The sequence below is a fragment of the Dysidea avara genome, chromosome 7, assembly GCF_963678975.1.
Source record: "Dysidea avara chromosome 7, odDysAvar1.4, whole genome shotgun sequence".
Classification (NCBI taxonomy): Eukaryota; Metazoa; Porifera; class Demospongiae; order Dictyoceratida; family Dysideidae; genus Dysidea; species Dysidea avara.
The window spans coordinates 29,113,470-29,136,282 of record NC_089278.1 but is presented as its reverse complement, the minus strand read 5'-3'; the positions used below and the strand labels follow the sequence as shown (position 1 = coordinate 29,136,282).

The 22,813-nt window shown below is 39.9% G+C and overlaps 1 protein-coding gene across 1 annotated transcript in view; it reads left to right on the top strand.

The window, feature by feature from the left end:
* Positions 1–271: 271 nt before the first annotated feature.
* Positions 272–22,813, top strand: part of LOC136259548 (uncharacterized) — a 38,058-nt gene continuing 15,516 nt past the window's right edge. Inside the window, exon 1 of the mRNA XM_066053012.1 lies at positions 272–387. The gene's annotated coding sequence lies outside the window, so the exon portion shown is untranslated. The remainder of the gene's footprint in view (positions 388–22,813) is intronic.

The window sequence follows — 22,813 nt, the reverse complement described above, 5'->3', positions numbered from 1 at the left end:
CAAAGTATGTGGCGTCGGCCGGCGAAGCGCTGCTTCCCAAGCTTCCTTCACGGCCTGCTCCTATCCTCTGGAAAGTGATGAAACTACTGTACTTACAGACAGAATCCTTGTGTACTGCTACACTGGTATGCAACACGCCTCAGTGGCATTTTCAAGCCAACCATTTCAGTTCTTTCAGCCAGTTCAATACGTCCAAAATGGCTACCGTTCCTCGCGCGTAATTTACGAATTACGTAATCTTCTATGCTATAATGCGTATACGATGAAATACGTGATTTTGTAATCTTCTGAAAACCTCTATAGCGATAGTTAAGCCAAGAGCGAGATTTGGTAATTAGCTAACCACCTAGCTAGCTGAGCCTCGGCCAAAGATTAAGCCATAATAAGGTGCGTACCATCATAATAGTGTTGTTGTTTTAGGGTTTGTAATTAAAAAAAAATTGAACTCGGCCCCTCTGACTAGCTCGAGACACCATGCAGTGCTCTTGTGAGTTGTAAGCTGACTACTGACTAGCGTTTGGGATATAGCTAGCTAACTGTTTAAATGTTTCCGGATTCGCTGCATGTGCCTACTTGAAAGTCACAGCACCGTGACTGGACATCATGTTTTGCTGCTAAAGTCACGGTGCTGTCACCCAGTAATTAACACCCTAGTTGTATGAAGGTAAGTTTTTGTTGAGTTTGAGGCGAACTAGGGTTGGCACGCGTCTAGTATGCCCGTAGTGTTCGACTTTTACAGGGCAAGAGCTATTAGAAACATCGATATCAATTAGCACACGTATGTCACCTCTAAACCTATAAACGTAACTAGTGGCGTACTATTATTATTATAATAATTGCAGGACTCTGAAAGAGTATACGTGCAATATAGTATGTAGTTAAGTTAAGTAGTTAATTAAGTATAAAAAGAATTATAAATTGTTTAAGAAATCAGTAGCAGATCTACGGAATGCTTCAAAGGAATCCAAATTAACAACTGAGTCAGGTGACCTCAGGGAAGTGTGATGGGACCATAATTATTTTTAGCATATATTAATGATATCACCACCAATTTATCATCTTCCTGTCATTTATTCGCTGATGACTGTATTTTGTACAGAAAGATTGATACACCGGATGATGCTAAAATACTTCAAGAAGACTTGAGAAAACTGGAAATATGGGAAGAGACCTGGGGGATGAAATTCAATATAGAGAAATGCATGATATTAACTATCACATTAAAACATAATCCTTACATTACGGGATACACACTCCATGGCAAAAAACTGAATCCTGTTGTAAATGCTAAATACTTGGGTATCAATTTTGATAGCAAGCTTACATTCAGCCATCATGTGGACACTGTTTGCCAAAAAGCTAATAACACTTTAGCATTCTTACAAAGAAATCTGAAACACTGTAACCAAAGAGTTAAACTAGATGCCTACAAGATATTTGTTCTACCAATTTTAAACTATGCTGCGACAGTTTGGTCCCCACACATGCAATACTACATCAATAAACTAGAAGCTATTCAGAAGCGTGCTGCTCATTTTATTGTGTCAAATTACCGTAGATTAAGTAGTATATCACATATCCTAAATTCACTAAAGTTAAAATCCATAGTGTACCACCATACAAGGCTTCGTCTCTTGATGTTCTACAAGATTGTCAATCACCTAGTAGAGCTTCCTATCCCTAGTTATATTGTACATTTTACAAGATGTTTACGAGGAAACCAGGATAAATTCATCAAACCATCTGCTACTGTTGATGCATACAAATTTAACTTTTACCCAAGATCAATTACCCTATGGAATCAACTACCAATCAATTATATTTTTTCCCTAAATGATTTTGATAGTATTCTTCAATCAACTCTGACACATTCAATGAAAAACAGTAATTAATAATCTAAAGACATTGTTTTCATACTCAAATTTGTGAGTTTTACAATCATAAATATATATATATATATATATATATATGATTGTATAATGAATGCTGGAAGAATTCCAGGTTTGGATCATTGAGTATGTGTAATGGTGCAGAATTCCACAGAAAGACTGTATTAACGAAGAATGAATAACAACGAAAATTGATGGTTGACTGTGGCAGGGGCGTAGGAAGCATGGGTGCCATGGGTGCTTGGGCACCCATAAATATTTCTAGTGGTGTAACTAACGGGCTCAGCACATTGTACTATAAAGATCGAGTTACTGTAATAGAGTAGTTATTGTTATTGTTATTAGTGCTTTACAGTGACCAGCACTGAAGGTCTGACAGCAACATGTGCTGCAGCCTTAGGATTAGTCACACTTGAGACCTTTTTTTTGGTCTTCAGCTTTACCACTGGGCACCCATAAGTGAAATATCTTCCTATGCCTCTGCGTGGTGGACTTTGTGGTTGACAAATGATGACTTCTGGTATTACTGTGACAACTGAACTTGATGGGTGTATGATGGTGGTAAATATTATGGAGAAAAGAAATAGAACGGTACTGACGTCTTGATTCAAGGGTAGGAAGATTAAGCAGAGAGCAGCAATCACTTGGAGATACAGTCCATGAAATAGTGGGTGGACTCCAATGACTGCCACAAATCCAGCATTGTTTCAACATCTATATGCATGTATATTTATATTTAATTATTGCTTTTAACATTTTTATGCTTAAAAAGTAATAAAAACAGTTCTACTTTAGGGCACACGTCTAGTAATATGCCCCGAGTATTCTACTTTAGGGCATGCGCCTAGTAATTTTTTCCAAGTATTCAACTTTAGGGTACGCATCTTCTACTCAGTATAGTGGTATAACCCCAAAAATTGGCAATATTGTGCACTTTTTCATAAAGCCATAAAACTTTCCACATAAATATATAGTACTCCTCATGACATCTAATTTTAGCCATCAATGAGTTGATCTTTGGTGACTTTTACAGCCATTTTTATACAGAAAATTGATCATTGTTGTCTTTAACTCCCTGAGGCAGTAATTAACTTGTTAAAACATGGTATCAAAAAAAAGATCTTGCTGATAGAAGCAACGTGGTTTTTATTTGAAGTCAAAAAGTGATTTCATTATAAAGTTATGATCATTTTTACTGGCTGAAAAATTTGATGATTTTACTTGCCCTCAAGGTGTGAATTACCTGTGGGCAGATAATTATGTATAAATATATCAAATTTTGCAGCTAATAAAAATACTCATAACTTCAGAATGAAATCACCTATTGACTTCAAATAAAAACCAAGTTGTTTCTATCAACAAGATTGTTTGGTACCATGTTTTAACAAGTTAATTACTGCCTCCGGGAGTTAAAGACAAAAATGATCAATTTTCTGTACAAAAATGGCAGTAAAGGTCACCAAAGGCCAGGGCCGCCCAGAGAATTTAAGGGGCCCAGGGCAAAGAGTTAAAGTGGGGCCTTTGACCCAAGTTGTAAGGTGAAGACCAAAAAAAAAAAAAAAAAAAAAAAAAAAAAGAGGTCACAACCTGCTGGCAATGACAATAACTACCCATCACCAACCATATCTCCTTATCTATAAGCTTGCTACACTGCTCCTCTGAAGAATACTGTGACTGCTCTATTAGAGTATTTAGATCTGACTGCTCTATTAGAGTATATCGATCTTTTAAACAGGTATTCAGGGGGCCCTTCATGGGGCCTCCTGGGGCCCCTTTCAGGCTGGGGCCCGGGGCAAAATGCCCCAGTTGCCCCCCCCCCCCCCCCCCCCCTCTGTGGGCGGCCCTGCCAAAGGCCAAATTAGCGATGGCACTATATCTAAAAATACATGTATTGAGGACTACTATTTATGTGGAAAGTTTCATGGCTTTATGAAAAAGTGCACACTTTTTTGGTTGTGCCACTATACTAACTAGTGTTTTTCTAGTATACTAGAATTATAACTAAAATTTTAGTACAGCTCTTTCCTTTAGTTATAGGAACTAGAACTAAACTATAATTCCATTACAATCTATTTAATAAACTGGAACTATACAAGAAAAGTATTGTTATAAAGTTTTTGAACAAGAACTAAACTAAAATTAATAGCTTTATAGCACCAATACTAAGAACTAAACTAAAACTTTGACTTTGAAGTACATATTAACATATGTATAAGATGATATAACCTTTGTAAGAACAAAGGCAACTCTTTCCATTGCTTTCTCGAGTGGCTTATGACATTTCAGTAACCAATGCTCTGGTGGAAATAATGTTTTCTTCTGGTGGAGAGGTGACAAGAGGGAAAACAACCACATGACAGACAAAACTTAGAGAGGTTTTCTTACATAGTATATTGTTTAGGTAGGATGTTTTTAAATCTTTGATTAGGTTCTAGTTCTCAAAGTCATATAGCTGGGATGATAATTCTAATACACCTAGTTAGTGATGATTTTTTTTGTAAAAGCAATGAATAAGCATGACAAAGTATATATATATGTGGCCTGGTCTGACAAAACTGGGCTTATCGACTATTTACAAGTATTGAAGTACGCCGGTTTTAAGTTTTTAAAGGTTGTAGCTCGTCAATGGCTTTAGTTATGTGTACAAAATTTTCACACATTTTTCACCAATTATTACTTACCTTTAATACCATCCGGTGAACAAGTAGCCAGCAGCCAAGTTTTCCGCAATTTTAGATAGTTATTTTACCGACGTTGACCGTGGCTCGGCTGTATCAGCCAGCATTACAATGAGTGGTGGTGGCGGAAGTGGGAGGGCAAGGGGTTAATGAAAGAAAATGGAAGAGGAAGGCCAAGGGATGAATAAGACCAAGTTATAGGTCATTCAGGGATCAAACCTGGCTAAAATGAAAGTAAATGAACAATACTAGTACCACAGAGTTGTACAGCTACATACAGCTATCTACTTGTTGGCCAGAGCTCCATTTAGGTCCAAGACTGCTAATACAGCTCACCACTGGGCTTGGAAAAAGCAGCCAGCATAAGAAGACCAGTTAATCCAGGCTGGTTGCGACAGTGAAATCTGATAATGTGTTCATGTAGCTTTGTGTTTGTGACAAAAAATCAAACCTGCTGTTGTGGGTGATAAGGCCAATTTTGCCAGACCGAGTCACGTATTCTTTGCATCATGTACTGTACTATAACTAATACTTACTAAATTGTGACTGTCTCTGGGAAAACCGGTCTTATTGCCCATTTAAAAGTATCAAGAAACGCCGGTTTTAAATATTCAGAGTGTTGGAGCTTGCCAATGGTGGTAGCTACGCGTACCAAATTTTCACACGTTTTACAACAATTTATTACCTTCCAGATCATCCACTGAAAAAGTAGTCAACAGCTAAGTTTCCCACCATTTTAGATAGTTTTTTTAACTGAGGTTGGCTGTATCAGATGAGCTCCAAAAGGGATGGGAGGTGGGGGATCCGGAAGGTGGGCAAGATGCTGTTTAAATTTGAAGAGGAACGTGCTGGGATGAATTAGGCCAAGTTATGGGCCATTCAGGGCTCAAAACTGGCTAAAATGAAAGGAAATTTACAGCACAGGTCATTGTCCAATACCACAGAGCTGTACAGCCACACACACGCCATCTCCTGGTTGGCCAGGGCTCCATCAAGACCCCAGACTACTTGTACGGCTTGCCACTATGCTTGAAAAAGCAGCTAGCAAAAGCAGACCACTTACTCTGATTGATTGTGACAGTGAAATTTGATAGTACATTAATAAAGCTTTGCGTTTGTGTGAAAGATTCAAACTTCCTGTCTTGGGCAATAACACTGGTTTTCACAGATCCAGCCACAATTGCAGGTACTATAATACTAACTAAAATTGTTTCAGCTATGGATACCAGAACTAATACAAACTATTATTGTTTCTAGCAAGGAATACTAGAACTAAAATTGTTTTAAACAATGAATACTAGAACTAGCAACTGAACTAGAACTGTACTAGAGTAATATACCTGTACTAGAAAACACTACCTTGTACTTTAGAGTTAGGTTAGGATCAGGGTTTAGGTTTGGTTTCTTCTTTACTGGTATTATCACCTCTCTTATTATTAACTCTTGGTATTATTTATATAGGTTTCTTCATGAATGACATATTATAAGATACAAACTGAGGGTGTAGGGTAGCTGGCAGTACGGTAATACAGTGTTTAGAGCACTGGGCTAAAGTGTAAGAGGTCCTGGGTTTGATCCTCACTTTAGTCAAACTTTTATTTTTTGTTTTCTTAGGCTTTTGTCTAAGTCTTTTTATTCACATGACTGCCGTGACTCTAGGCATGGCCTTCCAGATTACTGAGTAAGTTCCATGGGGAATAGCTAGCTAGTAAATTAGTAGTAATTGGTAGGAATGACGACTTGTCATGGTACTGAAGATGTCCAACCTGACCGTATATGCATGACTATTGCTAGTTAGTAAGCTTCTGCCTCGGTTTCTGCCAGATCATGATGAGCCGTCTGTGGAAGTAGTTTGAAATGCATGATTGTTGGCAGAATCTGCATAAGCTAATAATTGATTTACTATAATCTTGTTATAAGACATGCATACTTGCTTTCTACACTCAAAGAGATGACCAGTTTATATTAGTTCATTTAATAGTAGTACTGTTTAATATATGATACCATCTAGCTAAGGGATTGTCCATTATTTTCAGCATTTTTGCAAGAGTACAGAGAGTACGCTAGGGGGAGGGGTGAATTCACCTGTATGCTTTTTAAAATGTTGGTCTTAGTAGTACCACATAGATTCAATTTAGTACTAGTATTTGGTGGTTAGAATCTTTAAGGCGGTAGAAGCTGAATTGCAGCTGGAGTCTGAATGACTGCTTCAGGAGCTGGCTTAGTGTACACAAGGCTATGTATAAATAATCAGCATTCTTTCAATGCTAACAGGCAGATGCATTGAAGAAAACTATAAATATTAGCACTGATCATACAATAATTACTGTATCACATTAACATTTTATAGTACATTTTTGGGTAGGGGGTAGGCAAATAGAGTACTCTGTATGTGCTTGTGAAAAGGCTAAAAATTATGGATGGTCCCTAAGTTCAAAGGGGAAAGTGTACTTTATATTCCATACAGTGCTATATTTCCATCAAAGTCTGCTTTATTATCCTTGTGCATGGCAATAAAGCACACTTCGTGTGAATGTGATACAACCATAAACACGATCCACGGAGACACTGAAATGACCACAATCGCTCCTACTAGCAAAGCTGTCAACAACACATGTCAAGAAGTTTGCTGACATTTGCTATATTTTTGTTTATAGCAAAAATGCCAGCTAGTACAGGCATGTCCAATACATTTCAATTGAAATACCATTAAAAAATTGTGGTAAACAAAGTTGATGTTTTTACGGTTTGTCTTCCAGGCATAGTGGAGGCTGTATTCCACGGCACGCTGAAGTGAATGAAACTATTAAATTTTGTCATGCTCTGGTGACTGGAGGTGTACCTGCTGTTTAAGAGCCTGTCGGTGTGTGTTGTGATGATGATAAGAGGCCAGATGGCATGTCATTGACTCATTAACTTGGTGGAGGGACATACCCTTGCTCTGGGACTTTACCTGTTCAGACACCCTTGCCCCATCTAATTTGTCTACTTCTGCAAGTGGCGCCAGTCGGCTAGCAAACTCTGCAGTCAGCTAAGGTCAGGAAGTATTCTTCTTTAACTCCATCTTTTTACTTCTCCCTCTGTGTGTTGAGTCCCTGGGTGCTTGGGATCATGTACATGTTTGTAGGCGTGGCAGATAGGTTCCCAGGTAATAGAGTAGTCTGGAGATAATAGGGCCACACAATTTTTGATTCAGAAAGCTGCTAATGATTTTCAACATGGTAATGCTGCATTGGTAATGGCAACAATTCTATCATCACAGGATTGGTCAAAGTTTGTGCTCTCTACCCACTGTTTGAGCAAGGCAAGACTTTCTTATATTTAATTTAAAATTAATGCTAATTTAAAAACTATTAAAAATTAAATTAATTATTGTGTACCGCCTAGCTCGAATCTGTTTAGTAACTTTCCGGATGTGATACATGTAGAGCAACTCTCTGTAAGTACAGTGATGCCAGAAGAAGTCCATTTCACAGAAATTTTGGTGCATTAAAATGGCCTAAACTGACCCAGTGTAGCAAATTTTCCCATACATTTTGTATTGGGTGCTTCAGAAACATGTAATAAAAGGCGTAATAATCCGTGACACATGATAGACACTTCAGATCCAGGCCAAACACTACAAAAAATAATTGATTTCCCTACCTTTCGAGACTATGGAAAGTGTCAGATATTCACAATATTATCTTACCTTTCCTTTTGTCAGGAATGATTAGATTCTACAACTTTAATGAAAAGATTCAGTTGATTTCAGGATCTTTCCTTACCACTTAAAGGCTAGGAAAGGTCATCTATCCAACAGCAAATGTAAGGAAATGTCACTACATTTTACTCTCATCCCACCCCTATATTCTGTATTAATTGGTTATAATGCATGCACAAAATCAACAAAAGGTCATCCATCCATACACAAAGTACACCAACAGTCAAAGCACAAATGTCTGTCTATGGTCTTCATCTGGTACACACAATAAAGTCTCTATCCTTGATCTTGACAAAGGCTTGCCCAAACATTTTCTGTGCACTGTAAATGGAAAGAAATATATGTAATACTGTAATGCCATAACATTGTATGGTACTGTAAGGAACTATGAAACTCCAGAACCTTCTGTAATGTAGAACATATAATTATTGAAACAAATAGCTATAGGACACAAAGAATTATACAAGAGAGGTTGATTATTGTGCCATGTGTCCTGTATGAGTGTTTGCTATCCTTACACTGGCGTATAGTCGGCAAGATTAGAGACCTGTGATTCTTCCTTTATGATTTCTGCAGTGTGACATATTAACCCATAGAGCAAAACCTGGTACCGTGGTCTAACAGCAGTCTAAAACGGTACCTGGAAAGGTTAACTTCTGTCTTGTTTTGAACCAGTGTGTTCTGTGTTTGTGCTTTGTTCCCCAGGTGAGGGCCCTGTAGTCACCCCGAGCGTTGGAGCATTCTAGTCTGTACAAGATGAGCTTTGAGACCATGATCAGCAATACTGGGGAGAACCAAGGTGACCATGGAAAGGTATGGCCATTTATTATTCCTGGTGTGTTTAATGGAGAGCCATCTGTAAATTGGGATGAATGGATCGATCATTTTGAAAGCGTTTTACAGGTTAATGAATGGAACAATGACAACCGTTTGTTATGGCTAGAGGTTCGCTTGAATGGGAAGGCCAGAAATGCTTGGAAATGTCTCAGTGATAGAATGAAATTACACTATGACACCACTAAGGTAGCCCTTTGATGGAGGTTCAAACTGGACAGTTGGAGAGAATTGTATTGTATTGAATTTGAGACAAAGAGGCGTGCCGGCGGTGAAACGTGGGCAGAATTAGCCAACAATTTACGGTTCTTAACAGACAAAGCATTTCTGGAACTGAACAATAATACTAGAGAGCACTTCCTCATGTTGCTGGACCGGCCAGAGTTAGCTTTATTGGTGAGACAGAGACACCCCAGGAGTATTAATGAAGCCATTGCATATACCCTGGAGACAGAATCCCACATATTGATGATGGGTCAGAGTATGTGCTATGCTAATTCCATAGTAATTGTTAGTGAGGATGTACAATTGATGGAGCCTCTGCCTACGGGCGCAGCTGCAGTAGAAGTGAGGCAAGACACTATGTCAGATTTGATTTGCATACTAACCACTCGCCTTGATAACCTAGAGACTAAAGTTTCTGCTAGCATAACGGGGTATTCACTAGAGAATTGTCAAAAGAATACGACAATGCAAGAAACACCAAGCTAGTCACCTGTGGAAAATGTGGTAAAAATAATCACTTTACAAGAGGCTGTGCTGCTAATTGAGGTGCTGGTGGAGCCACTTCCCAAGACCCAAGGGTGATGAATCCAAAAGCAGCTGAAGGTTTTCATGGTAAGGACCAATTGCCAAAGAGCATTCCTGAGCAGAGCCCGAGTGAACAGTCTCCCAGGTATAATAATGTAATTAAACTGTATGCTGTCACCCCAACCTGTGCCAGCGTGTTATTGGGAATTCTCGAAGGGAAGATATAATTTATGATAGATACTGGTAACTGGAGTTGCAGTAAGCCTAATACAGGAAGATACTTGGAGGAGGGTTGCTGAAGGCCTCTCAATTTTATCTCCTGAGACTGGGTGTCAGCTGGTTAGAGTTGAAGGAAACAAGTAGGCATTAAAGGAGTGGTGGAACTGAAGTTTACAAAAGCTGAAATAGGGGTGGAAGCTGATTTCCTAATGATAGATCAATTAAGTAGTGAAGCCATACTGGAATTGGACTTCCTGGAGTATCACAGATGTGTGATAAATGCAGACCAACACACTTTGCACCTGCAAGGAAAGGCTGCTCCACTCTGGAAGTATCAGAAAAAGCAGCAACACTGAACCAGCAAGTCACGCAAGTGTGATTATCCCAAGAAATTTTGCAAGTTCCACTACTCAGTGAAGTGGAACTGATGGCCCCTACCAGCTTGAAACCAGCTGACCAACTACCAAGTGGTTGTGTGTTATTTGTCGAGACAGCAAATCACCGTTCCCCTATCATAGTTGCTAATGCTATTGTTGCATCCCAAGTGGAGTGTATTCAAGAGCTGGTGTTACCCATACGGCTCATTGATCCATCATCACAAACAGTTACAATTTACAAGGGAACTAAGATTGACATCTTCAATCATGGAATCCGAACTGATCTCAAATATTAATCCAAAGCAAGGCAGTGAAGTAGGTGATGTTTCTCCAACAGCTCAGGAAGCTTTATAGCAGTTGGTGGAGAAGCTCTTAGTAGCTAATAGCAACAGCAACTATATCAGCTTTTGCTGGGTTTCACAGATGTGTTTTTGATGACACAAACTTGAGGAGAACCAATGAACTCCACCATACTATCTCAATACAGACATTTCCCCCAGCCCATCAAGCAGCGAGGAGAATGCCAGTTAATCACAAGGAGGAGGTCCACCAACTTGTCAAAGACATGCTCAAATGTGATGCTATCCAACCATCAAAAAGTCCATGGGTCTCCCGATTATCATAGTGAGGAAAAAGGATGACTCAGCTTGATTCTGTGTAGATTATCAAAAGCTGAATTGTGTAACCTGAAAGGACTCCTATCCCCTATCAATGATACTCTTGATACGTTGCGTGGATCACAATGGTTTCTACCCTAGACCTACTATGCAGGTGAAAGTAGCAGATAAAGATAGGGAAACAACAGCATATGTTACACAAGATGGTTTATTTGAGTTTAAAGTTGTGCCATTTGGGCTCTGCAATGCCCCAGCCACATTTCAGAGGCTTATGAATCTGGTATTGACTGGAGTACAATGTTCCCAGTGCTTGGTATACTTTACCGAAAGGGGAGTTTCATGATGCCCTATGTTTAAGATTTGGCTGGCAACCAGTGAACCTGCCGCAAACATGTGTATGTGGAAAGCCATTTTCTGTGGAGCATGCTATTAGTTGTCCGTGTGGTGGATTTCCATCTATCTGCCACAATGAAGTTTATGACTCAACTGCGAGTCTACTGAGTGAAGTGTGTTGTGATGTCGGTGTTGAGCCTGCTCTTCTTCCTTTAGACCATGAGCCTCTCTGATACGCTACTTCCAACAGAGAAGATGGAGCTCGACTTGATGTTGTTGCTAGGGACTTTGGGGTTAGAACAGGCAGCGTGCATTTTTGACATTAGGGTGTTTAATCCTTTTGCGCGCTCCTATTCTCGCTCCCCACTGCCAAGGTACTATCAAGTTCATGAAGAGGAGAAATGCCGAACGGACTCGGGAGGTGGAGAGAGCTTGTTTTTCCCCATTGGTTTTTGCAGCCACTGGAGGCATGGGACCTACTGCAACTACCGTCTTTCGGAAACTTGCCTCTATGTTGGCTGAGAAGTGGAATGTAAATCACAGTCATTGTTTATTCTGGGTTCAATGTCGGTTGTGTTTTTTTTGTTGAGGTCTGCTGTGATGTGCTCACGGGGTCATCGGTCATTGACTAGTCATCCGATACCATCTATGGTCGATCTGGCCTATTCCGAGGGTCACCTTGAGTCTGGCACCCTTGATTGATTTGTTTCAGTAGCTGGTACCCTCCAGCTGTCCAGCTTGACAGCCAGTACTGGGGGTGGTAGGCAAGGGCAGTCCATCTAGCACGGGGATAATAATAATTTCTGTATGTATAGCTACAAACACACATACATTAAATGCTAATCATGGAAACACAATTGATGTCACATCACTTTTTACACAACTCAGACTAGCCCCATCATGCTTTTAGCATCTGTATAGCAAGGTCGTCATCACTGGAAGTTCATTACAACCGGTGAGCTTGTTCCTCGTGTGACAAGTGATGCATGAGACTCACTAAATTGAATGAAACTGAATCGCACGATTGCAATAAGATGAACAGCTATCATGGGGTACTGGCCGAGTTATCATGCATGTTCTATAAGAAGTTTAGCATAATTAAAGTGACGCTGCAATATATTGCACTACTGGCTTAGTCCTGTCATTAGCTTTCAGGCTTGTCCATTCACGTTCTATTGCTAGTTTCGGGGCTTGTTTGTTCAAGTTTGTCATAACCCTCAGGGCTTGTCTATTAAAGTGATGTCAGCTGTTACGTTTGTTTGAGTTGTTTAATTGTTATCAGGGTGTAATAAGCTTTCACCATTAGCGTGTCAGCTAACACTTGACATGCTAATGGTGAGTGTCACGAGACATGATTATCTCATAATTGATCACATCTCATGACTGAATCACAAAATATTTTGCACTGGTTATAGTGTCTGATAGAAACAAACAAAATAAAACAAGAAGGACCTTGTATTCATGGGCCACCAGCACAGTGCTATCATAAGTTGTAAGACACTGAGCCCATGCTGAAATGACCAGAATCACTCTTTCATGTGCAATATCTCACTACATCATCCAATGAAGTAAGGCTGCCAATGAACACTGTTAAAAACTGATGTGCCTACAAGTGCCATAGTAATGCCTAGTCAACATAGTACCTCCACAGTGTTTGCTTCAACAATGAAGAAGTGCCTGAATTCTAGGCACCAGTCTATTTTGCTTTTTTTACCCAACCATTATGCCAAAAATTTTGCTGGCGAAATCGACGGGTCCCTACTGAATTCACTGTGAGGCATCGATATGACTAGCTATGGCACAATGTCATTGAGAGTGCCTGGGCAGAAGTGATAAGTCTCTGCATTGACTAATCAATTGGCCAATTGTTTGACGTAAGTACTCTCTGTGCTCAGGAACAAGTCTGCATAACTGTTTGTGCCTGAACAGCCCATTTGAAACACTGCTAGCCACTTTTTGGTGGGGATGATACCCATCCAGCGCACCTCCTGTCATACTCACAAGGATATGAGTTGCAGTCAAATTACATACTTATTCTTAAGCATTGATGTGTGACTGAAAACAATGCTAATGGTTCCCTGATGAAGAGCTTGCATTATTGAGTCCACACCAGCTTTAGTGTATTTTTTTTATTATGACTCAATACCAAATAACAGTTTAATATCCCAGAAACACAGCTTTGCTTTATGGGCCCAGAGTACTGTGACTTTGCTGACCTCAGTATGCATATGCATTGCCTTGTCTGGTGTATAGCCAAGTGACATGAAGCTAACATGCTAGTAGGGCCAGTGAGCCTGACCTTGCCTACCTATCGCTGCTGACTAGTATCAGCTACAGCATCAACTGCTCTACCGTACTTGTGGAATTGCCAATTGTTAACTGTGAAACCTGTGGGGACCTTAGGTGGTTGGGCATGGATAGCCCCGTTCTGATCAAGTGCTTTGAGCACTGTTTGTCTCCAGTTTAATGTACACATATACCACCAACTGGGTGCACTGCCTTGTATCAGACTTGCCACCACCAGACCCTGGCACCTTGTTGATCGGTCTAATGTGTAGACTCCATAGGCTGTGCAGCCTTTAGTGCTTTGCCCCAAATACATAGGAGGCATTCTACCTGTTGCCCTATTGATAGTGTGCCTGTGTATTGGTACTTGAGCACCCCATGGAGTGAGCTGCTTCGAACGTGTATGGGTGCCTGACACCTATACTGAACTAGCCATCTACCTGTCATGAGAGTAATTGCCACTACTTCACAACAGTGCCTTTGCATGTACTGCCTCGGACAGTGGGTAGATACTTCGTATCAAGAGTATAACAGGCATCATACCCTTAGTCATATCTGTTGCTTTATCAACCAATTGCTAGCGGCCTGATGGTTGCTAACTGAACTGTGTCCCCATTGGGTGCACATCCCCAGCACAAATGATCCACGTAACAGATATTGTGCCTGCTGCTGTGCCTGTACCAGCCACCTGTTGGTGGCACTAACTTCTGTTATGCGTATACCCCAAAGAGTCTAGAGCCGTACATGTAGATCAAGGTGAGACAGAAAGATCATGTCACTCCACTGGGAGGAGAGGCCTCAGCATTCTATGAATGGTGTCTTCGATAAGACCAATAACATGGCACATATCGATTATTGTGCCTGTCAGTTGCAGCATGTGCAAGCCATTTGTTTGTGCCTTGCCTCTCATGCCTGCTGATACGCTTCAATTACCAGGCAACCTATTTTGACTGTATACTGGTACTGAGAACCAGATAACTAACAGGATTGAGCCTGTTGCTGTGTAAATACTAGCCACTTCACTTGTTTGTGGGCCGGCCTTCTATTACATGTATATGACCCAATAATGGCTGAACATAGAAGAGTGAATACCACAATAATGCTATAGAGAATAGCCACAACAGAATATACAAGTACACCTAAATTCATACACAAAAGACAGCCCTAATACACATTGAGTAGAATAATGACCTACAGCAGAGACAGAAGGATGTGACTCCATCGGACATCCCCGGGAGGAGGCATCACTATCCTGTAAATAGTGTCTTCGATAAGACCGACAATGCGGCACATTCGATTATTGTGCCTGTCAGTTACGGGCATATACCAACCATTCGTTTGTGGTCCTGCTTCGTGCCTGCTGACACCTTTCAACTCCTGGGTAATCGGTTTCACCTGTATACTGGTACTGAGGACCAGATTCCTAACAGGTATTGAGTCTGTTGCTGTGCGATTACTAGCCACTCACTTGTTTTCCTGCCTTCTGTTACACATATACGACCTGGTAATAGAAGAACACAGCTAAATGTGAGGAGTGCCATGAACTAAAAAATAGCTACACAATCAATACGTACACATCCATTTAAAGACACAACACAATAAAGGGAACTGATTAGAATACTGATTGAAGGTAGAGCCTAAATCTGAGACAGAGGGATGATGTCAGTCAGCTCTCTGGCATGAGGCTTTATGTAGAGGTCTTTGTTAAGACCGACTTCGTGGCACAGTGTCTTCAATAAGACTGACTTTATGGTGTGATGTCTTCAATAAGACCAACTTTGCCACACAGTGTCTTCAGTAAGACCACCTCGTGGTACAGTGTCTTCAATAAAACTGACTTCACAGTAAAGTGTCTTCAATAAGACCGACCTCACAGCACAGCGTATTCAATAAGAACAACTTCATGGCAAAGTGTCTTCAATGGACCTTATCCGCAATGACATCATAATTGGCAAAATGGCCGTGTATAGTGTGTACATTTAGTATGTAATCACACTAACATGAACTTTGTTTGCAGATTTCACGACATGTAACTATTGGATAATAAAGGTAAGAGGCTAGTTAGCATGATGTGGCAATGCGAAGTAGTCCCCCAGATGAAACCAGACTTAAGTTTTGGTATCGACGCAAAACCATGCACAATTGTCTTGAAATTAAGTATGTTTGCTTCACCTTGCCCCTTGCAGCAATATGTGAACATTAACATAGCGAACCGCCATCTCTCCCAATATCCGCCTGTACAAAGTGTCGACACTATTGGCCACCATTTAACGCTTTGACGTCATTGTGGATAAGGTCCATAAGACCGACTTCGCGGCACATGCAGTGTCTTTGATAAGACCGACTTCATGGCAGTGTCTTCAATAAGACTGACTTCGCGGTACAGTATCTTCAATAAGACCAACTTTATGGCACAGCATGTTCAATAAGACCGACTTCGTGGTACAGTGTCTTCGATAAGACTAACTTCGTGGCATTGTGCCTGTCAGATAGTAGTATATACAAGCCATTCATTTGTGGCTTTGTCTGCCAAGACACTTTAAACCACTGGGTGCTGCTTGACTTGTATCCTGGTACTGTGCACCAGATGGCAGCCTCAAAAGCAATACTACCTATATTCCAAAATAAACCCAACAAAACCCAGTGGAAAATAGAGAGTGCTTTCTAAACAAATACCCAGCAAAAAATAAATAAATAAATAAATAAAAACTTAAATAAAAATAAATAAAAAGCAATTATAGGAACCCTTACCAGAACAGTAATCAAATAAGTTCTGCGACCTCACAGAGGCAGAGGGAGTAAAATCACTCCATGGGCCTAAACCCAGGAGGAAACTTCAACACACGGATGTCTTTCAGCATAGATACCCAATTTTGGAAAACCATCCTTTTGGGCACATGCAAAATTTGCAGGAAAACTCAAATGAAGATTTCAGCAATTTTTTAAAAACTAATTTTTTTACACATTTGGATAAAGCAACTATTAAGCCTTCTTCCTGTGAAATTTCATACCCAAAGCTTCTTTCTGCTAAGAGATATGGATGATTTTATCAGACCATGTAGTGATTTCATCATGCGTGGGACACCAATTACCTTACAAATGGGGAGATTTGTTCAGGTGCTAGAATGGTTAAAACTAAGTCTTAGACAATGATACATGGCATTTAATTGAAGAAAAAGACCAAGAACACTTGATTTAACTATCAGAAGTCTCTTTATAATATTTTTAGACAATAGGAATGGAATTATTTGTCAACAAAGTAATTTGTCACAATTTGTCACACTTAATCACTCACAGAATTCAATGCATTATTATGAAAAGTTACTTTGTTATGTATTAGACAGAGTTCAGCTGCAAACAAATCACCTGTAGAGAGTTCAGCTACAAACAAATCTCCCTGTAGAGAGATCAGCTAGAAGAAGTGTCCTTGTAGAGAGTTTAGCTACAAACACATCACCCTGTAGAGAGTTCAGCTGCAAACAAATCACCCTGTAGAGAGTTCAGCTGCAAACAAATCACCCTGTAGAGAGTTCAGCTACAAACAAATCAACCTGTAGAGAGATCAGCTCGAGGAAGTCACCTTGTAGAGGGATCAGCTAGAAACAAGTCACCTTGTAGAAAGATCAGCTAGAAACAAGTCACCTTGTAGAGAGTTCAGGTACAAAGAAACCACCATGTAGACAGTTCAGCTGCAAACATATCGCCTGTAGAGAGTTCATCCAGCTAGAAACAAATCACCCTGAAGAGAGATCAGCTAGAAGAGGTCACCTTGTAGAGAGTTCAGCTACAAAGAAACCATCATGTAGAGAGTTCAGCTGCAAACAAATCACCCTGTAGAGAGTTCAGCTACAAAAAGATCACCCTGTAGAGAGTTCAGCTAGAAGAAGTCACCTTGTAGAGAGTTCAGCTACAAAGAAACCATCATGTAGAGAGTTCAGCTACAAAGAAACCATCATGTAGAGAGTTCAGCTGCAAACAAATCACTCAGTAGAGAGTTCAGCTAGAAAAATTCACCTTGTAGAGAGTTCAGCTACAAAGAAACTGCCATGTAGAGAGTTCAGCCTCAAACAAATCACCGTGTAGAGAATTCAACTACAAACAAATCGCCCTGTAGAGGGATCAGCTAGAAGAAGTGACCTTGTAGAAAGTTCAGCTACAAAGAAACCACCATGTAGAGAGTTTAGCTGCAAACAAGTCACCTGTAGAGAGTTCAGCTAGAAACAAATCATCAGTTAGAAGAGGTCACCTTGTAGATAGTTCAGCTATACAAACAAATCACTCACCCTGTAGTGAGATCAGCTAGAAGTTACCTTGTAGATAGTTCAGCTATACAAACAAATCACCCTGTAGAGAGATTAGCTAGAAGAAGTTACCTTGTAGATAGTTCAGCTATAAACAATTCACCCTGTAGAAAGATCAGCTACAAGAAGTCACCTTGTTGAGTGTTCAGTTACAAAGAAACCATCATTTAGAAAGTTCATCTGCAAAAGAATCACTCTGTAGAGAGTTCAGAAAGAAGAAGTCACCTTGTAGAGAGTTCAGCTACAAAGAAACCATCATGTAGAGAGTTCAGCTACAAAGAAACCACCATGTAGAGAGTTTAGCTACAAAAAGATCACCCTGTAGAGAGTTCAGCTAGAAGAAGTCACCTTGTAGAGAGTTCAGCCTCCAACAAATCACCCTGTAGAGAATTCAACTACAACAAATCGCCCTGTTGATGGTTCAGCTAGAAGAAGTTACCTTGTAGAGAGTTCAGCTACAAAGAAACCATCATGTAGAGAGTTCAGCTACAAAGAAACCACCATGTAGAGAGTTTAGCTGCAAACAAATCACCTGTAGAGAGTTCAGCTAGAAACAAATCACCCTGTAAAGAGATCAGCTAGAAGAGGTCACCTTGTAGAGAGTTCAGCTATAAAGAAACCATCATGTAGAGAGTTCAGCTACAAAAAGATCACCCTGTAGAGAGTTTAGCTAGAAGAAGTCACCTTGTAGAGAGTTCAGCTGCAAATAAATCACCCTATAGAGAATTCAGCTACAAACAAATCACCCTGTAGAAAGATCAGCTAGAAGAAGTCACCTTGTAGAGAGTTCAGCTACAAAGAAACTATCATGTAGACTCTGAGAGTTTAGCTGCAAACAAATCACCCTATAGAGACTTCAGCTACAAAAAGATCACCCTTTAGAGAGTTCAGCTAGAAGAAGTCATCTTGTAGAGAGTTCAGCTACAAAAAAACCATCATGTAGAGAGTTCAGCTACAAAGAAACCATCATATAGAGAGTTCAGTTACAACGAAACCACCATGTAGATAGTTTAGCTGCAAACAAATAACCTGTAGAGAGTTCAGCTAGAAACAAATCACCCTGTAGAGAGATCAGCTAGAAGAGGTCACCTTGTAGATAGCTCAGCTACATTTCAAGTCACCCAGTAGAAAAATCAGCTGCAAAATAATATCACCCTGTAATAAATATTTGGGGAATAATGGGCATGTAATAAATATATGTATATAATTTGTATAATTACTAACAAAATCAAAAATAATTGAAGTATTAAAAATCTTCTTTAAGTTATTTTCTTCTTCCTGTGGTAAAGAAAAACACATGGGTTAAAAAAGCCCCAAAGCCAGCCATTGGCCGGTTTTGCAGTATACAAAACAAAAAGAAGTGATATCTAATCAAAAAACAGCCAAGTTGTAAAAAAAGATGCGGCCAACAAAAAGGCCATGGTGAAAAAAGATGTGAAATCTAAGGTGGCGGCCAAGAAATGGCTGTGATGGTAGGTTAATGGTAAAAATTTTAATAACGACAATTCAGGCAAATTTTGTGCCGCTTGGTCTTAGCACCAAATTCACTTGAATTGTCGTTATTAAATTTTTTACCATTAACCTACCATCACAGCCATTTATTGGTTGGATTTCACATCTTTTTTCACCATGGCCTTTTCGTTGGCCGCACTTTTTTTTACACCTTGGCTGTTTTTGATTAGATATTCTTTACATAAAGAACAGGAAGGAAAAGGATGCAGCTATACATGATCAATACCTGCGATTAATTGTTTGAAATACCTTAATTTGTGACCGAATTTGACAAAACCAGGCTTCCACATACATCCAGATTTGCGACTTTGAAGAACCATAACTCCATTTGGGAGTACGCTATCACTTTCAAATTTTGAACAGTTATTGCACCATGCAGTAAACGAATTTTGTGAAAATTGTAGGTCAATAGCATATTTGGTGGCCAAGTTACAACTGGTTAAAGTTGAAGAATTGGATGTGTGTGGAAGCCTGGTTTTGTCAAATCCGGTCACATTTAGAGGTACATTAAATTTAGCAATTTTAGAGGTTGAGTTTTTTTCTAATTGATTACATCAATTCACAAATTTATATGGTAAATTCATCAATATACAAGATCGCTAAATTTAGTGTATTGCTTGGCTTAAGGTATAGCTAAGTGTGCTTTACAGTCTTATGGCTCAAACTGTAATGTCCAAATAGTAACAATGAAGAGAGACTTGAGAGGACAAGTATACACTCACCATGTGGTATGTAGAGTATGCATACGTAGAATTTTCCAGCTAAGGTGATGCTTCCTCTGGAAATTTTTGGAATATAGCTATCACAAGATTGAACCAGGAAGCTATTTTTAACCAAATATTCTATTGTATTGAAAGATTGTGGGGGTACAAGATGGATGAGTTCAGTTGTAAGCAATTTTAGAAAAACAGAACTACATCTTTAAATGCTTAATAGTGGATTGTCAAAAACTTCGATCTTAAGGTCACTGTAGAGATTTAAAATGCACACAAATATAACTTCAACTTTGTAGTATATATAGCCACAGACTGTTCTGTTACTATATCAGTCTGACTTTTTCATCTATATGGCCCCATCACCATTTTTTATGACCAGAGTCAAAAGTTACTTACCAGTTTTTGGCCACAACTAACCCCCTTATAACATGACAGCATAAATGCTGTGGTATCATTTGAGCTTATAAAGTAGAGTTTCAAGGGGTGTGGAAGTGCAAACCTTGTTTGACATTAAATTTTATTAGCTTCAATTGATGCTAGATTCAGATAAATGCAGCGTGGAACTTTGGTATACTGATAAAACAAAAACAAACAGTTCTCAGATACTACAGCCTTGTTAATTGTATACATTCTAAGAAATTAACTGTTTTACTTAAGTAGGGTCCGCAATCCGAAAAATCAACTTCTACAAATCAATCCCCCTACCATTGTGGGATGTTTATTGTAGTATCTCATTGCTAGATCCACCATGAAACCGGAGGCACGATTGTTGTCTTCACAGAAATATCGTTTTCAGTACCTCGCAAGATGCAAAATTTATTCTTAACATTTCGTGTTCCACACAAAGGACCGGATGAAACTTGCAACTTAGCCAAATCGTATGCAGAGTTTTTGCAGTTCAAAAGTACGCACAGAAATAAGTAAATGATTTGCTGGGTGCCTGACACAGGGTTGCTTTCTTTGAAAAAAACAGACAAAGAAATACGAAGTTTCGATTTCAAACTTCCCTACCACCCAGGACAAGAGAAGCCAACTCTTCTTCATAGTGTTTCGATATGGTTGGGTGCCTAGTCTGTCTATGCTGTTAGTTTGGAAAAGATCTGAGACTTCTCACCATCTGGGTGACGAGCGTCAAAATTTTCTGCAGCATTAGAGAATTGTGTCGCGCTAGCTTTCTAGCCATTTCTATCGATTCTGCAACCACAACAATCATCAATTATTAACTAAAACTATGGAAAAATATGTCCCTGAACGTTTGGTAGCAGTGGTTGTCAATTATTATTTCATCCGGCACAGCTTCCACGCCTCGCTCTAAGCTATGCCTCAAGGGAGGCAGCAAAATCGTCCAAATTTGACTTCTCTTCTCACGCTCCACAGCAGCTTCAAATCTTCACTAGATCACCCTACATCACCAATATGCTGCACAACATCCCAAAACAAACCGAAAAAGGCACAAAATCTGTCATTTTTGATTCGAGCTGGGTGGAGCTCCTGGTATACTGCATCATATGAAACAGAGGCGTAGCCAAGGGGGGGCAAGGGGAGGCATTTGTCCCCCCATCACCGTAGTGGTTTTTTTTTAAACCTCCGTCACAAGCTTACCAGTAATAAACTGACACGCAAATGATTATAAATTATGTGCGCTACTCAGCGGTATCACCAGGGGGTTGCTAGTGAACGCGCACACACAACATTCAACTCGCTCGTGAATCCACCGAACGAAAATATTAGAGACACACTTCTATATTTAGCCTAGATTACTCACGTGATAGAGCATTTTCGAATCTAAAGAGTGACCCGCTCTAAAAATCCTCGCCGCGGCAGGAGTCGCAACTCACAAGTGACGAAGGAGACCGAGTGACGCTACGAACCTACTGCTCGCTGCGAGGTGATAAAGTGTTAAATGTACCAAGTTTATTTTCTCGAGTCGATCACACTAGATCTTTTTACGGCAGTGCAGTCTATTTTTTTACTTTATCAGTCAGTCAGGCGGATCAGTCACAAGCTTACAAGTTCTGCTAGCAAGAGAGACAGGTGGGATTTCATGCAATACGTGGCATTTGAATTTCGCGGAGTGTAGTGAGTGAACATGTCATCCTGTTGGCAGTGTGCTAGGACTGCAGTACAAGCTGTGGCTAACAAAGTAACTTGTATTAGCACTAAAATATTAACAATATAGTTCTACCGGACTGTGGATGAATTTGTTGGAGTACAGTTGTGGCACGTGCGACGATGTTCGACGAATATACCTCCATTGATAAGTGATAAGCAATCAGTACTGAAATAGTTACGTAGCTAGTTGTGTAAGCTGTAATAATACAACACCGTATGTTGGCTAGCCCACCATTGGGTCATTAGCCCTTTTTGCAATCGTAAGTGATTTCGTGGGGGCATGCCTGCCCCTCCATCACCCTCTGGCTAGCTACGCCCCTGATATGAAATCACAGAAACACCAACTGCTACTACTACCAAACGTTTTCAACCATCATTTATCATCATTCTAAACAAAATTAAGTGACCAGTGTGGCATCAGAAGTACTGGAAAGCACTTAGGTACCATTGAGAGAATCCCTTGAAATGACGCACGAAAATTTTAAC